Below are 21284 nucleotides of genomic sequence, written 5' to 3' on the forward strand. Positions count from 1 at the left end.
CTCAGACCCTGGCCCCGTTTTCTAGATCCCATTACTTCGACCCTCGACCTCGGACTCCAGCCCCCGGTCCCAATTCCTGGAACCCAGGTCCTAGACCTCAGACCTCGGATCCTAAACTGAACCCCATTCCCCACAACTCAGATCCTATATACTAGACGTCCGACCTCAGCCCACTTGCTCCAGATCCCAAACTCCGGACCCCAGACTCCAGACCTCAAATATCAGACCCCAATTCCAGACACTGAACCCAGTCCCTGGACCCCAGATCCTGATCTCTGATTAAGATCCCCAAATCCCAAATCCAGACCCAACCCCAGAGCTTGGACCCCAGAGTCCATACCCCAGACCTGGGATCCAGGACCCCAGCCCTCAGCCCTGGGTGGTCTGCCTGCCCAGTCGAGGGGACCCTCCTTGTACAGAGGGGGCAAACTGAGCCGGGAAAGGGGGTGACTGCTGCTGCACTGTGTGTGGGGTGCTCTGTGCTTTCAAGACATAACAGATATACAGGGCTGGAGTCTGGGCCAGGTCCCTATGGGTCCTACACCCCTCCTAGCTCAATGCCTTGCAGCCTCACCTCATACAATACGTATATGAAAAATAAAGGTGAGCCCAGCCGGGCGTGGCTCAGCGGTTGAGCATCGGCCTAGGATCCAGGTGATGGGGTTCGATTCCCGGTCAGGGCACATGCCCGGGTTGTGGGCTGCAGCCGATCAATGACTCTCTCATCATTGATGTTTCTCTCTCTCTCTCTCCTCTCCTCTCTCTGAAGTCAATAAAGATATATTAAAAAAAAAAAAAAGTGGGCTCTCTTGTCCCATTTTAAAAAAAGAAAAAAAGAAAAAGAAAGGTGAGAACTTGCAAATGCCAGAAAAATATAGGAAAAAATGGATATCATCTATCGTCCTACTATGCATTAACAACTGGTGTATTTGTCTTTTTTTCATGTTTGGGTTTTACAAAGAGTAGAATCTTTTTATATAGTTGGGATCACCCTGAATAGATATCATTTGGTTAAGGGGATATCAGCCTTTTTACCCTGAATAGATATCATTTGGTTAAGGGGATATCAGCCTTTTTATGTGGGGATGCTGAAAAATGGTTCATCCAAATAAAATCAGGTGTGGATATAGTACTACTGACTAATTAAGAATGAAAATCCTGATTCCTGCTTTTTGAGGATAATTATTGATTCATGGCATTTAGACTTGAATCTTTTTTTTTTTTAATCCTCACCTGAGGGAGGATACGTTTTTATTGATTTTTAGAGAGAGGAAGGGAGAGAGAGTAACATTGATATAAGAGAGAAACATTGATCGGTTGCCTACTGTACGCATCCTGACTAGGGATTGAACCCCAAACCTAGGTATGTGCTCTGACCAGGAATTGAAACCTGCAGCTTTTTGGTGTACCAGATGATGCTCCAACCAACTGAGCCACCCGGCCATGGCTCTAGTCATTTTAATTACCTGTAATTATTATTGATGAGGGATACCTTCGGCTGGGCTACTGTGTGCCTTCAACACCCCCCAGAACTTGAAGAAGCATCCTTGTTTGCTGGCAATAAGATATTCCAGCCCATATTGTACCTTCTTTTGGCCAGAAACACCTATGTTCCAAAGAGCCCTCATTCCTTGGGGTGGGAAAGAGTACTGCTGACTGTATTTTCAACACTGGGAAGTCCTCTCCAATTATTGCACACAATTTTTTTTTCCTCTAAGTATGTTTTTATTGATTTTTTAAAAAAAAATTTTATTGATTTCAGAGAGAGGAAGGGAGAGGGAGAGACAGCAGAAATATCAATGATGAGAGAGTCATTGATCAGCTGCCTCCTGCACGCCCCCTGCTGGGGATCGAGCCCACAACCCAGCCGTGTGCCCTAAGAATTGAACTTCCATCTCCTGGATGGCTCAACAGCTGAGCCACACCCGGCCGGGCAGAGTTGATAAGTTTTAAAGACCATGAGCTCATATTGCTATTTAAAGTTTAGCTCTAACAATACTCCTTAACAGGTGTCCTTAGTAACTACACCTGACCTAGCCTATCACCTGTTATTTTTATTTTTTGTTTATCCTCACCTGAGTATATCTTTTCCATTGATTTTTAGAGAGAGTGGAAGAGGGGAAGGGGAGAAGTGGGGGAGAGAAACATGGGTGTGAGATCTCTCACATCTATTGGTTGCCTCTGGCAAGCATCCTGACCTGGGCTGGGGATCAAACCTGCAACCTTGGTACGTGCCCTTGCCTGGGAATCAAACCCTTGACTCTTCGGTACAGGGGCCTATGCTCTAATCACTGAGCCAAACTGGCTAGGGCCAGCACCTGTTATTTTACATAAAGTTTTATTGTCACACAGCCATGCCCATTCATTTGCTTGCTGTCTACCTGCTTCCTGGCTTCCAGAAAAAAAGCTTAACTAATTGCCTCAGAGACCATATAGCATGCAAAGCCAAAAATACTTACTCTGTGGCCCTTCACAGAAAATATTTGCAGACCCCTGCTCTAGAAATGATTTTACTCTTTTCTTTCATCATTTGGTGAACTATATAAGTTTTTTAAGATCCTGATTATAACTTGTGTAATTTCCTTTTCTTTTAATTTACTGACTTTTAGAGAGAGGGAGAGAGAGAGACATTGATTTGTTCTACTTATTTATGCATTCATTGGCTTATTCTTTTTTTTTTTCCAGTCCTCACCTGAGGACATGTTTATGTTTTTATTGATTTTAAAGAGAGAGGAAAGGAGAGGGAGAGAGAGAGAGAAACATTCTATGTGGGCGAGAAACATCCATAGGTTGCCTCCCATATGCACCCCAATGGGGGATCGAATCCGCAACCTGGGTATCTGCCCTGACCTGGAATCAAGCCCGAGACCTTTCAGTGTATGGAGTGATGCTCCAACCAACTGAACCACACTGGCCAAGGACCATTTGGTTGGTCCTTGTATGTGCCCTGACTGGAGATAGAATCCAAAACCTTGGCAGATCGGGATGACACTCTAACCAACTGAGCTACCCAGCCAGGGCCAACTTGTGTAACTTCTTATTAGTTTTATCTGTCAATATAAAATATAAGTTCAGACCATAACAGTAGTATCAACAGTATGTAAAATAACTTCTGGTTGAAAATTAAGATCTAAGATCACAGCAGCTCTCATGGCATGAATGATTGGCCAGCTGGTCAGTCCAGAGACTGAGCATGTGACCAGTGCTGGTTAATGAGATGAGAGGACAAGTCTGCATGGTGGGGGATTCCAGGAAAAGTTTCTGCAGACTAACCCCCAGAATAGCAGAATAGGGAAATGGAAAGAATATGGGTGTGAAATGACGTTGCTGAACTTCTCTTGACCATCCTGAGCCTGGAGGCTGCCCTAGCTTGGGGCTGTTTGTTCTCTGAGCTAATAAACGTCTTTATGAAGTTAAGCAAGCAGAGTCAGGTTTTCTGTTACTTTTGGACAAAAGCATGTAACTGATGCAGCTGGCTCTGGTGGTCTCTTTGAATATCTCTTGCTAATGACAGACAGGGAAGTGACTTTGTTCTTGCCTTCCTTATAATAATCCCTGATGCTATGTGGTTATGTGTATAAACAGTTGCCTGGTGGGTAGTTTCAGTTATCTGTGAACACATGTAAAGATTTAAAGGCTTCACTCCCTGAGCAGGCCAAAATTGGCTGGGAAGGGACATGAGGGAAATTTCTGGGGATGTGTATTAGTTTCCTAGGGCAGCTGTAACAAATTTTCACAAATGTAGTGGCTTTAAACAATACAGATTTACTATTGCACCATTCTGGAAGTCAGGAATCTGAAATGGGTCTCATTGGGCTAAATTCCAGGCATGGCAGGCTCGTTCCTTCTGAAGGCTCCAGGGAAAATCATTTCCTGCCTTTTCGGGCTTCTAGATGCAGCTGCACTACTTGGTTTGACCCATGAAAATCATCTCCTGTGACTTTGACCCTCCTGCCTCTCTTATAGGGACGCTTTGATCACACTGGGCCCCCTGAGCAATCTAGCATAATTTCCCCACCTCAAGATCATTAACTTCATCCCATATGCAAAGTCCCTTTTGTCATGGAAGGTCACATTTTCACAGCATCTAGGGATTAGGATGTGGACACCTTTGTGGACATTATTCTGCTGACCACAAGAGTGAATTGACTATCGTTTTTATGATTCTGTGGGATGGCTGGGCATGTCTTGTGTTGATCTCACCTAGGCTAATTAATGAGACCACAGACACCTAGAGGATTGGGAGGGCTGGGCTGGAAGGTGCAAGATGGCTTCATTGGCATATTTGGCAATGGGTGCCGTCTGTTGGCTAGTTCTCCACACAGCAGCCCAGCCTTCAAGAAGCTACCCTGACTTCCTTACATCATGGAGGACTAATTCACACACCTCACTTCTGCCACATTCTATAGATCAAACCAAATCACATGCCTTGCCTAGATGCAGAGGGGTGGAGAGACAGACTGCCCCTCTGGAAGGGAGAAGCCTCAAAGTCCCATTGCAAAGGGGCATGATATTGGAATGGGAGGAATTTGTGGCCACTGCACAATCCACCTTAGTCCTTTGGTCCATTTGTTTAAGTTCTTGTTTTTTGTTGGTGGTGTGACTCCTGACACTTTTCACTTGGTAGCTTTCCACCATCAATTCCTATCTGGTAATGGGGTATTGGGGTGTTCAGGCAAAGTGACCAATGATATTGAGACCCTGAGATGCATGGATGGTGGATAATAGAATCATTGTACATGATGGATTCTCGTTGCACATAATACTGTTCGTATTGCTAGCAAGACTTCTCAAACAGCTATAGTCATTAAAAAGGGGGCTGAAGGACAGACAAATGGATAGACTAGGAGCCCAAGACCATATCCACATCTGGAGGGTTGACTTACAATAGAGGAGGTAGTGCACAGCAGTGCAGAAAGGACAAGTCTCTCAACAAATGATGCTGGGACAACTGGATATCACTACTGAAAAAATACAAAATATGATCCCTACCTCACACCATACATAAGTCAATTTGGGGAGGACTACAGATCTGAATATGAAAGATAAAACAATAACATTGTAGAATATGATGCAGGATAATACTTTTATAACCTTGTGGTAACAATTTCTGAAATAGGTCACATAACAAAAAAGGAAAAGAATGGTCATTGGGTTATATTGAAATTAAGAACTGTTCAAAGACACCATTAAGAGAGTGAAAAGGCAAATCACAAAGGAGATATTTGTAATGCATGCAACTGATAAAAAGCTTATATCTAGAATTTATGAAGTATTCCTAGAAATCATTGAGAAAAAGTCAGGCAGCCGAGTTAAAAACTGGGCTATACTTAGCTAGATGATTCACAAAGGGGGAAATCAAAATGGCCAATGAATTATGAAAAGGTGTTCAACCTTATTAGTAAACAGGGAAATAAAAATTAAAACCACAATGAGATAGCACTACAGACCCAACAGGTTGGGAACAAAAGTTCAGGTGTGCTAATAAATGTTGCCAAGATACAAGCCAATGGGAACTATCATATCCTCATGGTGGGTGGGGATGTAAATTCATGCAACAACTTTGAGAAAGAGTTTAGCATTTTCAAGTGAGTTTGAACATACACAAACACTACAGCCTGGCAATTTCACTGTTAGATATATACTCTAATGAAATACATGCACATATATAGCCAGACATATTCATAGCAGCATTTTTTTTTTGTACTAGTCCCAAACTGAAAATAACTCAAGTCAATCTGATTGTATATTCATACAATGGGATATATACAGTCATGGAAATGAATACACTCATCTACATGGAATAATTGAAATAAACCAGACCCAAAATAATACATGCAGTATAATTCCACTTATGTAAATTTTTTTTAAAAAAACACTATACTTTTATTGTTGCCACTATTACACATGTTCCCCAGTTCACCTGGCCTGGTCACTTCCACACAGCCCCTAACTCCTCCCTCTGGCCAACATCAAACTGTTGCCCTTGTCCATGGACTATGCATATATGTTCTTTGGCTAATCTTTTCACCCTCCTTCATCCAGTCACCCACACAACCCTCACCTTTAACATATGTCAGTCTGTTCCATCCATGCCTCCCTCCAGTTCTACTCTGTTAGTCAGTTTATTTTGTTCACTAGATTCCACATATAAATAAGATCACATGGTATTTGTCATGCACCGTCTGGCTTATTTCACTTAGCATAATAATCTCCATGCCCATCCATGCTGTCCCAAAGGATAAGAGTTCCTTTTTTTTTTTTTTTTTTTTTACATCTGCATAGTATTCCGTTATGTAACTGTACCACAGCTTTTATATCCACTCATCTACTGATGGGCACTGTATAAATATTTGAAAAAAGCAAAACTAAATTTATTCAGGCTACATAGTTATGTGGTCAATCTATAAACAAGGTAAGAAAGTCACAGTCATAAAATTCAAATTACTAGCTACACTGGGGGAAGAAGGATCAGGTCCATATGGGTCTTGAGGTTGCAAAGGGGTGGGGGAGGGCTACTCAGGTCCTGTCAATGGTCATGTGTTGGCTTTATAATAACTTGTTAAATTATCTATTTGCATGCATGCACTGTTCTGAAAATGTATTACATTTCACAATAAAAAGGTTTTCACAGCCCTAGCTGGCTTGGCTCAGTGGTTAGAGTGTTGGCCTGCAGACTGAAGGGTCCCAGGTTCGATTCTGGGCAAGGGTATGTACCTCGGTTGCAGGCTCGATCTCTGGCTCTGGTCAGAGCACATGCAGGGAGCAACCAATCGATGTGTCTCTCTCACATCAATGTTTCTCTCTCTGCCTCTCTCTCTCCCCCTCCTTTCCACTCTCTCTAAAAATCATTGGAAAAACACCCAAACATCCTCAGGTGAGGATTAAAAAAGAAAGAGAAAGAAGACAAATATAACAACATTAAAGGACAGAATGCTCCTTTAATTATCTTAATACAATTTTAAGTATTGCACAATTCCTTTTCAGTCATACATATTGTTTTATGTAAACCATTTTACCATTTTACCAAAATGGCTCATAAACCATTTTATGTTTATTTTTCCCCATTTAACATTATAACCCAAACATATCCTATGTTTTTTCAGTTACTGTAACAGAAGCATAACATTCTTGTGACTGTAATGTAATTTTGTTAAGCCACTCTTCCAATACTGTACATTGGGTTACTAGTTCTGTCTTTTCAAAAGAATTACAAGTTATTCTTGATTCTATCTCCTCTTAGCTCTGATAATTTATTCTAACAACTATCCCTCCCTTGCATTTTATTCTTTCATTGTCTTCAGATACCTTCTCTTCTGTCTGCAGGGCTTTTCAGTTTTATCTATCCTAAAATATTTCTCAACCCTGACATATGCCATTTTGTTAATATATCCTATTCTTGATTATATTTTAAACTAAAGCTTTTCATAAGAACCCCTAAATCTGAAACCAGTTTTAATTTGTAAGTATACATTTTTAAAATTCAGCTGTGATTAGAGAAGGGAACTACCATGCTTCCCTTTTGAAATGTCAGAGCCTTTAAAAAGGTGAAACTGATCATTTCAGTCAGAGAGCATCTTCCTCATTAGCAAGACTATCTTTTCTAAACAAAATCAGCATGAAACACAAAAGTTCAGAATTGATGACCATGCTATTTCAAATCACCATTTTAAGGACCCATGGGTGGTCAAAGGTAGTTAAATTACTTTTGAGGTATAATTTACATGTTCTGTATTTATTTTTTAAATCTATCACACTCCCATGTCCAATGAAGTTTTGGTTTTAAGTAAAAAAAAAAAAAATGTTTAAAATTTCTCTCAACAGGAACTTTCTTACCTCATGTCATACATTTGCAAGGTCACAGTCTTTTGCCAGACGTTGAGGACATCATATGTAGTTCCAACTAGATGGATTTCTGGAACAGGCACAACTTCTGTGAGGAATAGAGGGAACTTTCTGGGAGACAGGAATGTTCTAGATCTTTTAAAAAAAAATTCTAACCCAAGGATATGCTCTTTTATTGATTTTAGAGAAAGGAAGGGAGAGAAAAAGAAATAAATGTGAAAGAGAAACATGGTGATCAGTTGCATTCTGTATGCTCCCCAACCAGAGATTGAACCCGCGACCTTTGGTGTACAGGATGATGCTCCAACCAATTGAGCTACCGGCCAGGGCTGTTCCAGATCTTAGTGGTGTGCATGGGGGGTGACGTAAGTTCCTGCCTAAATTATTCATCAAACTATACTTAGGATCTGTGTAGGTCACTGTAAGTAAACCGTATCTCAGTTAAGTTCAGTTGACATAATATTACATTTCTACCTTCACGTCTGGCATCTTCTCCAAGATACAGAATTAGCTGTGAGTGCATAAAGTGAGCCCATCCTGGCCCCAGGGGTGACAAGGGAAGGTCACCAAGTCTTTTTTTCCTCACCTTATTGACATTTCTTGCTGTTCGCTGATCAAACACCTGCCCCCAGTGTGAGTTTCTCACCCAGAGGTCTTTGAACTTCACAGCTTCCCCTAGGCCAGACGTGGCCTCTAGAGGGCGCTGTTTACACAGCCAATCCCAGGGATGGATGGATGGACTGATGTTTTGCTTGTTTGTTGTTTAGATCCAGTTGTTAATATATGTGTATTTATTGCCATATTATTGTTCATATTTTTAATCTTTTTTCCCTTCTTAATATGTATTTAAGGACCCATGGGTGCTTAAAAGGATTGTTTCTTGCCCAACCTGGCGTGGCTCAGTAGTTGAGCATCGACCTAGGATCCAGCAGATCGAGGTTCAATTCCAGGTCAGGGCACATGCCCGGAATGCGGGGTTGATTCCCAGTCAGGGGGCGTGCAGGAGGCAGCCAATCAATGACGGCTCTCTCATCATTGATGTTTCTATCTCTCTCTCCCCCTCTCCCTTCCTCTCTCTGAAATCAATAAAGATATATTTTTAAAAAGAAAAAGAAAAAGAAAAAAATTGTTTCTTGCCCTAGCCAGTTTGGCTCAGTGGTTGGAGCACTGGCCTGCAGACTGAAGGGTCCTGGGGTTCAGGTTCAATTTTGGCCAAGGGCACATACCTCAGTTGCAGGCTAAATCCCTGTATGGGAGGCAACCAATCAATGTGTCTCTCGGGTCAATGTTTCTTTCTCTCTCTCTTCCTTCCACTCTTTCTGAAAAGCAATGAAAAAAATATTCTGGAGTGAGGATTAAAAAATAATTTTTTAAAAAAGAATTGTTTCTTGATTTTTAAAGAAAGAGGAAGGGAGAGAAGCATGGATTTGAGATGCAAAGTCAATTGGCTTCCTCCTGTATGCCCCCCACCAGGGATCGAGTCTGCAACCTAGGCAGGTGCTTTGACCAGGAATTGAACCAGCAACCCCTTCGTGCAAGGGTTAATGCCCAACCAACTGAGCCACACTGGCCAGGGCTTTCTTTCTTCTTAAAGAAGAGCCTTTATATTTCATACTGGTTTGTTAGTGATGAACTTTTTTAGCTTTTTCTTGTCTGGGAAGCTCTTCATATGTCCTTTGATTCTAAATTATAACTTTGCTGGATAGAGTAATCTTGGTTGTAGGTCCTTGCTTTTCATCACTGAATATTTCTTGCCACTCCCTTCTGGCCTGCAAAATGTCTGTTGAGAAATCAGCTGACAGTCTATGGGACTAACTGCTTTTCTCTTGCTGCTTTTAAAATTCTCTTTGCCTTTAACCTTTTGCATTTTAATTATGATGTGTCTGGGTGTGGGTCTCTTTGGGTTCCTCTTGTTTGGGACTCTCTGTGCTTCCTAGACTTGTATGTCTGTTTGTCTGTTTCCTTTACCAGGTAAGGGAAGTTTTCTGTTATTCTTTTTTCTTTTTTTTTTTTCCCCCTATTTTACCTTTTTGTTCACTTTTATTATATACTCTTTTTTATTTATTTTATTGATTTAAGAGAAAGAGGGATATGGAGAGAGAGGGATATATATAAATGAGAGAAACACCGATCAGCTGCCTCCTGCACACACCCCCCCCCCATTGGGGATAGAGCCTGCAACCCAGGCATGTGCGCTGACTGGGAATCTAACTGGGGACCTCTTGGGGTGAAAGGGTTGACTCTCAACCACCTGAGCCACACTGATCTGTCATTTTTTCAAATAGGTGTTTAATTTCTTGCTCTCTCTTTTCTCCTCCTGGTAACCCCATGATGCAAACGTTGGTATGCTTGAAGTTGTCCTTACACTATCCTCATTTTTTGAGATTCCTTTTGCTGTTCTGATTGGGTGTTTTTTTGCTTCCTTATATTCCAAATCATTGATTTGATTCTTGGCCTCATCTACTCTACTCTTAATTCCCTGTAAATTATTCATTTCAGTTAGAGTATCTTTTATTTCTGACTTTTTTTTTATGGTTTCCATGTCCTTTTTAAAACATGTTTTTATTGATTTCAGAGAGAGGAAGGGAGAGGGGGAGAGAGAGAGAAATGTCAATGATGAGAGATAATCATCAATTGGCTGCCTCCTGCAACCCTGTACTGGGGATTGAGCCCACAATCCAGGCATGTGCCCTGACCGGGAATTGAACCGTGACCTCCTGGTTCATGGGTTGATGCTCAACCACTGAACTACACCAGCTGGCCTTCATGTCCTTTTTTTATGCTGTTGAAGTTCTCACTAAGTTCATCTACTCTCCCCCTAAGTTCCTTGAGCATCCTTATAAACAGTGTTTTGAACTGTGCATCTAGTAATTGCTTGTCTCCATTTTATTTAGCTCTTTTTCTGGAGTTTTGTTCTGTTGTTTGAGATGTGTTTCTTTGTCTCTTTCTTTTGGCAGCTGCCCTGTGTTTTTTTCTATGTATTAGGTAGAGCTGCTACATCCGGGCTTGGTAGAGAGTGGCCTAATGTAGTAGGTGTCCTGTAGACACAGCCTCCCTGTCCACCCAAGCTGTGCCCCTGCAGGTGTGTCCCTGTGTGGGTTGTGGACACCCTCCTGTTATAGTTAAGCCTTGATTGCTGTTGGCACTTCAATGGGAGGGATCTATCCCCAGGCCAATTGGCTGCAAGTACTGGCTGCGAACACTGTGGAGGATCAGCTATGCAGGGGCCCATCCCATGGAGCATTATTTACTTCAGCAAGGCTCTGGTACCTGCTGGGTCTGCCCCTTGAGTGTGCCATTTGTGGAGGTAGTTGGGTGGTGCTTCAACATGGTCTGAAGCTGTTCACTCTGTGTGCTGGCTCTGTGGTCTCCCAGGAGGTGCAGGCCAAGGTCAGCCACCACTGTGTTCTACCTGGGGCCACGGAGCAGGCATGAGCTATAAAACGATCTGCAGATGGCTGTTACTTGCATGGGGCTTGGAGGTGCCCAGGAGAGGCCAACCAAGGCCAACTGCCATTAGTGCTGGACCTGGAGCCACTTAATGAGAGGTATGGGGCATGCCAAGGCCAGATATTGCTTGTTTGAGAGATTTTAGCAAAGTCTGAAGCATGAGCCAAGATAGACCATTAGAATGGAAAAGCCTCTGGAAACAGCTTGGGTGGGCCTGCAAGTTGGGTGGCACAAGATCTCAGGGAATCAACAGGGCTGGGTGAACAATGATAGCCAGGTTGATGGAGATTCAGATATGGTGCCCAATCCCGGGAATTTAAATTTATTTCTGTAGCTTCTACAATTTCTATAAACCCTCATTGGCCAGCAAGGTGGGATGATATCATTTCTCATCCCACCGCCCTGACTCTAGGACACTGGGGCTGTCACACAGGGATGTCATTCACACCAAAAGTGCCTTATATTGAAGAAAAAATATTGGACAGTTAGCAAAAAATTGGGGGGAGAGCAACTCCAGGGGACCAGGATATATCAACCCAAAATATTCTACTTTGGCGTAAGAATTGTTTTGAGCTAAAGGCATTTGAGTTCCTGAAATCTCTTATCTGCCCAAAAGCAGAGCCTCTTGAAAAAAAAATTGTAATAAATCCCTTCCTCGGATCAACTCTAATTTTCTCTTCTTGGAAAAGAGAAGTCGGAGCCACTCCCAGACAGACTTTGTCACAAACTGTTATACCTCCTGTCTTTTCTCCTGAGGGCTCATTTTTCTTTCCTAAAATTCATTTGCTCTGCCATAAGTGGCCATTGTGTCCCTCTCTTCCCTTGTTACTATGTATGTAAGCTCTCAAACCTCACAGTTCCTTTGGGCATTCACTTATTTCTATAATGCCCCAAGCATGTAAAATTAAAAATTAATAAGTTTAACTAATAAAGTTGTAAATTAATAATGCCTCCTGTTAAAACACCTTTTGCTGGCCCCCAGATACAGAATATAAGAGGGTAGAGGGAAAGATTTTCTTCCCCCACACATCAGAAGTTTGTCAATGAGATCAGCTGTGGGTCGATGCTGCTTGATTCTACTTGGCCTATATTAGCTGGGGTCGAAGGTGGAAACTCTTATCAAGCCAACCCAGTCTTCTCCTTGACATCCTGGCCCAGGAGGGGGACCTCCTACACCTGGGTCTGTGACCCCAAATAGGTAGGGCCCATGCCAGGTGGCTGATGCCAGTGCGCTCTGCCTGGATTTATTTTTTATTAAAAATTTTTAAAAATTGATTTTAGAGAGAAAAAGGGAGAGAAACATCAATTTGTTGTTCCACTTACTTATGCATTCATTGGTTGAGTCTTGTATGTGCCCTGACCAGGGATCGAAACCACAACCTTGACATATTGGGACAATGCTATAACCAACTGAACTACTCAGGCCACTCTACCTGGTTTTAATCTTTGGGCCATTTATAGTCTCGCACCCATTCTGACTGTGGGATATGCCTGTGCACAGAATGGAATATTCACTCACAGGGACAGCATGGCCCCTGTCAGGTCATGAATTGAGTATGTGACTGGGTTTGGGGAAAGGAAGGAGTCATCTTCAACTGAGACCAGCCAGGAGTTCAAAGTTCTCCATTAAATTCTTTTTGTGGTTTTGGGGTTTTTTGCCAGTCTCATCCGAGGATATTTTTTCCATAGATTTTTAGAGTGAGTGGGAGGGGAGGAGTGGGAAAGAGAGAAAGAGAGAAACATCAATGGGTGTGAGAGATCTCACATCTATTGGTTGCCTCTCACAAGCGCTCTGACTGGGGCTGGGGATCAAACCTGCAACCCAGGTGTGTGCCCTTGACAGGGAATCAAACCCATGATCCTTTGGTGTACAGGCTGATGCTCTAACCACTGAGTCACACCGGCCAGGGCTCTCCATGAAATTCTTGATAAGAATTTCAGCAGTGTTGAGATAATTAGCAGAGTCATGAAAGGGGAGCCAGGTCACTGATGTCATCACATGAATTGTAGCCACACTACTTGCATCGCTCTAGTCCAAGGATGAGTCCTTGTCTCAGGTCTGCTTTTGGGAACCCTGGCCCAAAATGGATATCAAGGGTAAAAACTCCAACTGGGGATCTGTGGTTCTTCAAATAAATGGAAGGTCCTACGAGAGTCAGAGTGACCTGTCTGATTGATGCATTGATTTGTTTACAACTCAGCTGAGCAGCAAATTCTGTTCCCTATGTCAAATTCACTCACTGACCTGTTTTACAAGCTTTGAGGTTGACCGTTATACTACAGGACTGAGTATTGAAAAGCTGGAATGTTCTAGAAGAACCGCACCCTGTTCAGGAAGGATTGTGCAGCTCTCAGGAACCTTAGGTAAACGAGTGGGGGCACCTGAGCCAAAGTGATGGGATCCCACCTTTACCCCTCCTCACACTTATCTCTTCAGGATGTGGAAAATCCAAAATCCTCCAGGTAACCAGGTTCTCTCCTTAGAGACAAGGCCTAGCACTGAGGTTTGCTTTCCACCCACTTAGCAGAGGTTGCATCAAAGAGTCATAACGTCTCTTCCAGAGGCAACACTGGGAAAAGTAAGGTGCGTGGCATATGTTACAAGGGACAGGCCGGAGGCCAGCTCCACAAAATCTGGAGATACTCGTTGCTGCCATCTGAGGAGGGCAGAGGCCACAGGACTTCAGCATCTGTGTTCTGTTTTCCACAGTATCAACTGAGCGGGTCCCCCATTTGGACTCATTGGGTTTGTGAACCCAAGGGCAGCTGAGTGAAAGGGACCTTTGCCTGCCTGTCTATAAAGCAGGTGTTGCTTCTGCCCTGACTGGCTGGTGACTTGAAGGAAACGGCAGCTTGGGGTCCTGCCTGCCCCACCTGTTTCTCTCCATGGGGTCACTTTGTCCTTCAATTGCTGGTGTCACACCCTTTCTCTGGAAAGCTCCCCCATCCCAGTCCCCATCCCAGGTGCAGCTCTTGCCCTATCCCCAGCTGCAGAGCCAGTCCCATGGCACAGGGACATGGCCATGCCTTGGAGAAGCAGACCAACCCCAGGTGGGGTGCCAGGGCTGCTCTTCTCCACATGCTCTAGGGGCTCTCTGCAGCACCATGGAGCTACACCCCTAACTCCTTGGGGTTGGGTGGGCTCTTGTGAATGGTCTGGCCAATGAGTTATGAACAGAAGGGACATGACTGGCCAGGGAAGGTCCCTCCAGAAGTCTGGCCCCTCTGTCCCACTGGAGGCTATTCACCTGGGAGTGGGGAGATGGGAACAGATGGGCGCCAGCCATCTAGAAATGGAGCCAAAAATAAGCCTATGTGGGGTTTGTTTGGTTAACTTTACTTTTTTTTTTATTGTAGTAAAATACACATAACATAACTTTACCATCTTAACCACTTTTAAGTGAACAGCTCAGGGGCATTAAGCTCATTCACACTGTTGTGCAACCAACCCCACCATTCGGCTCCAGAACTTTCTCATCTTCCCAAACTAACACTCTGTCCCCATTAAACACTAACTCTTAAATTCTTACTGTTTCCACGGAGAAATCAGCCCTCCCCAGCTTCCATCTGCAACCTGGCCACCAAAGGGAAGGATCAGGTGCCAGGACCTGTCCAACTGAGAAGGCAAAACAAACCACAGTCACAGCCCTTCTGGTGACAGTGACATCACCTGACATACCAGGACGAAGTGGGAGAAGTCCTCTGTAGGCAGAGACTGTGCGATCCGGCCTCCTCTACCCCATGGGGAGGAAAACCATAATCGCTGCCTCCTCCCAGGGTGGACACCTTATTTATCCACTTACAGATTTATTAAAACCCACAGCACAAATATATTTTATATATTTTCATTCTGGGAAATAAAATAGTTCTGGGTATACGGCAAATACATATTACTTTATGATTAGAAGGCAGAGAGGAGAGAGGAGGCCAGGATCAAGTAAAGAAAGAGAGGTGGACAGGCAGAGGAGATCTGAATGAAATAAAAAGAAACTTCTGGAGAACCCCCTCCAATTGTAGACACATTAGTTGTTTGCCTGTGGGCAAGTGACTTGACTGCTTCATCCTGTTTCCCCATCTGAAACTGCCTCCTCCTCCCTTCTTGGGATGCATGGAGTGGCCCTCCCCACCCCAAGCCCCAAATGCAGGGGTTCAGGGTGCTCCATTCCCACTGGGTCCCTGTCTCCAGCCCTCGCTCTTGGGTGGAGGTCCTGGTGACCCCACCCAGGTGCCACACACTGCTGCAGAGTGTATTAACCCAGGTGGCCATCATAGAGCTTGAAATTCGGAGGAACTATGCCAGTGAGGGGTGTGGAAGACAGGAGGATGTCCCCACCCCATTTTACAGATGGGAAAAATGAGGCCTGGGCAAGGGCAAGCCCAATCTCACACAGAGGGAACAGAGTGGGGGTTAGAAAGCCATCCAGAGACCTCAGTCACTTGGCCTCTCCCTCCACGAGCATTAATTAAGCACTAACTGTGTGCCCAAGAGGACAAACAGACAGAAGACATGAGCACTGGGGACCAACCAAAGACTTGGGGCAAAACCCAAGACAATGCAGAGGCCGAGCCTCTTCTCTTAAAAAGGGAGGGATGGACTTATGTTCCCCACCAGGGCCCCAGAAGCCCTGCTGGGCTATATAAATTTAAATCAATAAAAATTAAGTGACCAAAGCATTCTGTTTCTCATTCTCATCAGCCACATCACCTGTGGCTGGAGACTGCGGTATTAGTGCAGATGGAGAACATGTCCATCATGCCAGAAAGTTCTGTTAGAAGCCACCCGGTTCGACAGTCCAGTCTGATATACTTCCATTTCCAGATGAGAACAGAGGGTAAGCTGAGTTTCCTGAGGTTGCATACATGCACTATTTGCTTTGAGACCTGAGGGTGGACAAGCAAGGAACTGTATACACACACAGTGGATACAGGTGAAAGTGGGTATTTCCCCGTAATGTATTATAGCAATGTGGATATTGCAGTTGTGACATTGTAATAGAGTTTTGTAAAATGTTACCACTGGGGAAAACTGGGCAAAATGTTATTTCTTGCAACTGCATGTGAATCTACAATAGTCACTGCAAAAACTCACAGCACAGCCCTGGCTAGTGTGGCTCAGTTGGTTAGAGCATCATCCTGTGCACAGAAGGATTGTGGATTCCATTTCTGATCAGAGCACATACGCAGGTTTTGGGTAGTCCCTGGTTGAGGTGCATATAGGAGGCAGCTGATAGAAGTTTCTCTCTCCTTCTTCTTTCCTCTCTCTAAAATCAATAAAAACATATCCTTGGGTGAGTGTGTTTTTTTTAAAAAAAAATCAAAGCCTCTTTTGACGCCATTAAAAACACACCTCACAGTACATATTATCATGATGACTGAGTTTTTTTGGTGCCCTATTAAATTTTCTGCCTAGGTGAAGGTCTTGCTCACCCTCCTTGGTTCTGGCCCCAATTTGGAGAGGTTGTGAGCTGATTTCTTGACATTGTGTGCTTGGCACCAGGCTGCAGCAAGGGGTAAAACCATCCTGGGAGACAGGGACTGTGGTCCACAATGAAAGTCTACAAGTTGGACAGAGTTGAGTCACTGGGATGATGACCTTGGGCCAGAAATCACCAGGGCTGGAACCCACAACCCTTATATGGCCCCTGCATCTGTGGGGTGGGTGCCACTTTGAACGTACAGATAAAACTCTAGTAACACCAGTGGATCCCCATTTGTCATTTTGCCAATCTGTTCTGGGGACTTGCTAACCTCTTTCTGGAAACTCCCCAAAGGCTTTTGGCACGGGGGTCCTGGGACTCCAGACCCCGGAGGCCTCCATGGCCCCAAGCCAAGTGTGCAACACAGGGCAAACTCCCTGTCATTGGTATCTGAGCTTTCTGCAGTCTCACAGGAGGTCACAAAAGGGAAACCGAGGCAGGGGAGAGTTTAAGCTGTTGCCCTCACATTACATGATGGAAATTCCATGGCATCTTCCTATGTTTGCCCACAAACCCCAAACTCTACATGGGGAGGAGCAGTATGTGGTTTGGACAGAGGGAACGAACACGGCCCAGAGTGGGGACCAGAGCCACCAGACTCCAGCCAGCTGTCCACACCCCAGAGGTAAATTAGGAGGGTTGCGCAAAGCCCTGTGCTCACCCAAGTGTCCCCAGCCCTAGAAACTGACCCTTCCATCCCCTTGCCCCAGCTCATCCCATCAGGCTCTGTACCATGTGGTACACTGTCCCTCACATCTGGATTGATTCCATCACGCTTTGCTTTAAACCCGTTTCCCGGAGGAGAAATAAGATGGCGGCCTGGTAACAGCTGCACCCGCCGCCTCCCGCAACCACATCAAAATTACAGCTAAAATACAGAACCACCGTCACTCAGAGCCTCCTGAGATCCGGCTGAACAGAAGCCCTGCAACCAGGGAGCTGAAGCAGCACCGAGAGCAGTAGGAGAGGCGGAGACGCGGGCGGGTCGGGGCTGAATCAGAGACGGGCCGCGGGCCCACACCCGGTGCCGCGGGTTAAACCCGGGAGGGAATCTCGGGGTGGAGGTTTCCCGGAGGAGGGAGGGGTCCCAGCCCCACAGCAGGCCCCCAGCCCAGGGCTCCAGGGCCAGGAAGAGACGTCCCCACAGCTTCAGGCTGTGAAACCAGCGGGGACTGTGGCTGAGGGTCGCGGAGGCTGCGGGAGCCCCAGCAGCTCCTCTAAAGGGCCCGGCACGGACTCACTCGGACGCTCCCTCTGAGCCCAGCGCCGGGAGCAGCCTGAAAGGACCTGGGACACTCGGGGAGGGACTAACCTGCCTGAAATCGGGGTGAGAGGTGGACGGACAGCTGCCTCCCAGGCAGAAGGGCTGGCGGAGGCCATGGCTCCTTGGCGAGTCCTCCCCGCACACAGCCGGCAGGCAGGCGCCATGTTTGAATCGCCAGCACCTGACTCACACCTTTGGCCCCACCCCGTGATTCCTGGAGGCCCCGCCCCTCCCCACCTGCAGCTCATCCAGGCCATTTCCAGGGGCTTTTCTGTGCAAGGGGCCTCTAGAGCCTCATGCTTAGGACTTTCCTAAAATCTCTCAAACAAGCAGCAGCTGCCCCATACAGCTTGATAAGCAGCCCCAGGCCTGGCACTAGCGGCAGCTGCATTGGCTCATAGCTGGGCCTCTCCTGGACACCTCCAAGCCCAGCACAAGTAGCAGCCAACTATCGTTTGCTGTGTAGCTCATGCTGGGTGGCCCTGGGCAAGGCACTGGCACAGGCTGACTTTGCACCTCCCAGGAGGCCCCAGAGACAGTGCACCTGGTGCTCAGACTCGACCACGCTGGATTACAACCCTACCACATGCACGAGTGACACTCAAGGGGCGCACTTGGTGAACCAAAGCTCCACTGGAGTAAATCCTGCTCCATAGGGGTGTCTCCAGCACAGAGGTCTTTGGCTGTAGCTGCAGCTGGTCCTCACAGCTGATAGGCCTGGGGGTCAGTTCCTCCCAGGGACACCAACAGTAACCAAGGCTCAACTACAACAGGACAGTGCACACAGCCCAACAGGGGAGCACCTAGAAGGCCCAGCTCAGGTGACTGGGGAGGCTGAGCCACTGGACCCTACAGGACACCTACTACACAAAGCCACTCTACAAATACCAGGAGACATAGCAGCTCTACATAATCCATAGAAACAAACACCTGGAAGCAGCCAAAATGTGGAGGCAAAGAAACATGTCACGAAGGAAAGAACAGAAGAAATCTCTAGAAGAGGAACTAAATTAAATAGAGCCAAGCAAGCTAACAGATAGAGTTCAGAATTTTGTTTATAAGGATGTTTAAGCAGACTGTTAGGGAAATAACTGAGAAAATCGATAACATAATAAAGTACCAATTTGAAATGAAGGCTACACGAACTGAAATGAAGAATAATTTACAGGGAATCAACAGTAGAGTAGAGGACACAGAATCAAATCAGCAGTTTGGAACATGAGGAAACAAAAAACACCCAACCAGAAGAGCAAAAAGAAAAAAGAATCCAGAAATATGAAGAAGTATAAGGAGCCTCTGGGACAACTTCAAGAGGCCCAACATTCATATTATTGGGGTGATAGAAGGGGAAGAAAGAGACCAAGAAATTAAAAACCTATTTGAAAAAATAATTACAGAAAACTTCCCTACCTGGGGAAAGGAATAGACTTACAAGTCCAGGAAGCACACAGGGTCCCAAACAAGAGGAACCCAAAGAGGCCCACAGCAAGACATATCATAATTAAAATGTCAAAGGTTAAAGACAAAGAGAGAATCTTAAAAGCAGCAAGAGAAAAGCTAATGAACAAAAGGACCTGATGAACTAAATAGATCCAGAGACACTGACGCATGCAACAGATGATATTTCAGAGGAAAGAGGGAAGGGGGGTAGAGGGTGGGAATGGGATTAACCAAAGAAGCTATATGCATATAAGCATAACCCATGGACACAGTCAATAACAGGGTGAAGGCCTGGGGAGGGGGTGGGAGTGCAGTGGAGGGGGTCATTTGGAGGGGGTGGGGAGAATGGGACACCTGTAATACTTTCAACAATAAAGATAAATTTAAAATAAAGTAAAATAAAAAAACGAAAAACAAAACTTATACAAAGAAGCAAAAAAAAAAAGAGGTGTGGTACATTTACACCATGGAATACTATGCAGCTGTAAAGACAAAGGATCTCTTACTCTTTGAGACAGTGTGGATGGACCTGGAGATTATTATGCTAAGCGAAATAAGCCAGTCAGAGAAGGACAAATATCACATGATCTCCCTTAGACATGGAATCTAATAAACTGACAAATAAAACAGATCCAGAGACATGGAAGCATGGATTAGACTGATGATTCTCAGAGGGAAGGGGGGGGGGGATCAGGAAGGGATTAACCAAAGAACTTATATGCATATAGGCATAACCCATGGACTCAGACAATAGTGCGGTGAGGGCCTGGGGAGGGGGAGAGAGTGGGGAGGAGGGGGTTAATGGGGGAAAAAGGAGTTATCTGTAATAATTTCAACAATAAAAATAAATTTAAAAAAAGAATATATATGCATAAGCCATGAGTAACCCATGGACACAGACACCAATGTGGTGATGGCTAGAGGGGAGGAGAGGGGCCGGTGCTGGGTGGAGAGGGGCAAGAAAGGGAAAAATGGGCACACCTGTAATAGTGTCAACAGTAAAATATTTTAAAAATGTTTTAAGTAAAAAAATTAATAAATAAATAAAAGGGCGAATTTCTTCTTAATAAAATTGAAAGGATCATGGGATCGAATTTGTGGGCCTGGTAGATGGCAAGCACTCAGTAAACTTACTGAGAAGGGACTTACTGCCCTGAGGGCTGGGGCAGAGAGGGGACCAGCCCTCACCTCCCGGACTTGGGGACTTGTGCAAGCTTTCCTCCCTGTCGAGTCACTAATCCCCTTGACACACCCTCCCTGGGGATCACCCCATCCCATCTCTTATCATCCTTCATTCTCCCATCTCCAGAGGCAACCAGAGGAAGCTTGGTGGCCTGTCCTGGTCTTAGTCTCGCTTAGTCTCACCAAGGATAAGCTTTTATTGAATTTTAGACAGGAAAAAGGAGGGGAGGGGAGGGGAGGGGAGGGGAGGGGAGGGGAGGGGAGGGGAGGGGAGGGGAGGGGAGGGGAGGGGAGGGGAGGGGAGGGGAGGGGAGGGGAGGGGAGGGAGACATCATCAGTGTATGAGAGAAACATTCATTGGTTGCCTCCCACACGTGCCCCAACCAGGGATCAAACTGGCAACCTAGGCCTGTTCCCTGACTGGTAATCTAACTCACAACCCTTTGGTGCAGGAGCGATGCTCCAACCACCTGAGCCACCCAGCCAGGGCTGGGAAACGGGTGGGTTTTTTTTTGTTGGTTTTTTTTTTGTTTGTCTATTTGTTTTAATTTATCTTTATTGTTGAGAGTATTAGAGGTGCCCCAGTTTTCTCCCCACATGACCCCTCCACTTTGCTCCCACCCCCT

Source organism: Miniopterus schreibersii, assembly GCF_964146895.1.
Source record: "Miniopterus schreibersii genome assembly, chromosome: 4".
Lineage (NCBI taxonomy): Eukaryota > Metazoa > Chordata > Mammalia > Chiroptera > Miniopteridae > Miniopterus > Miniopterus schreibersii.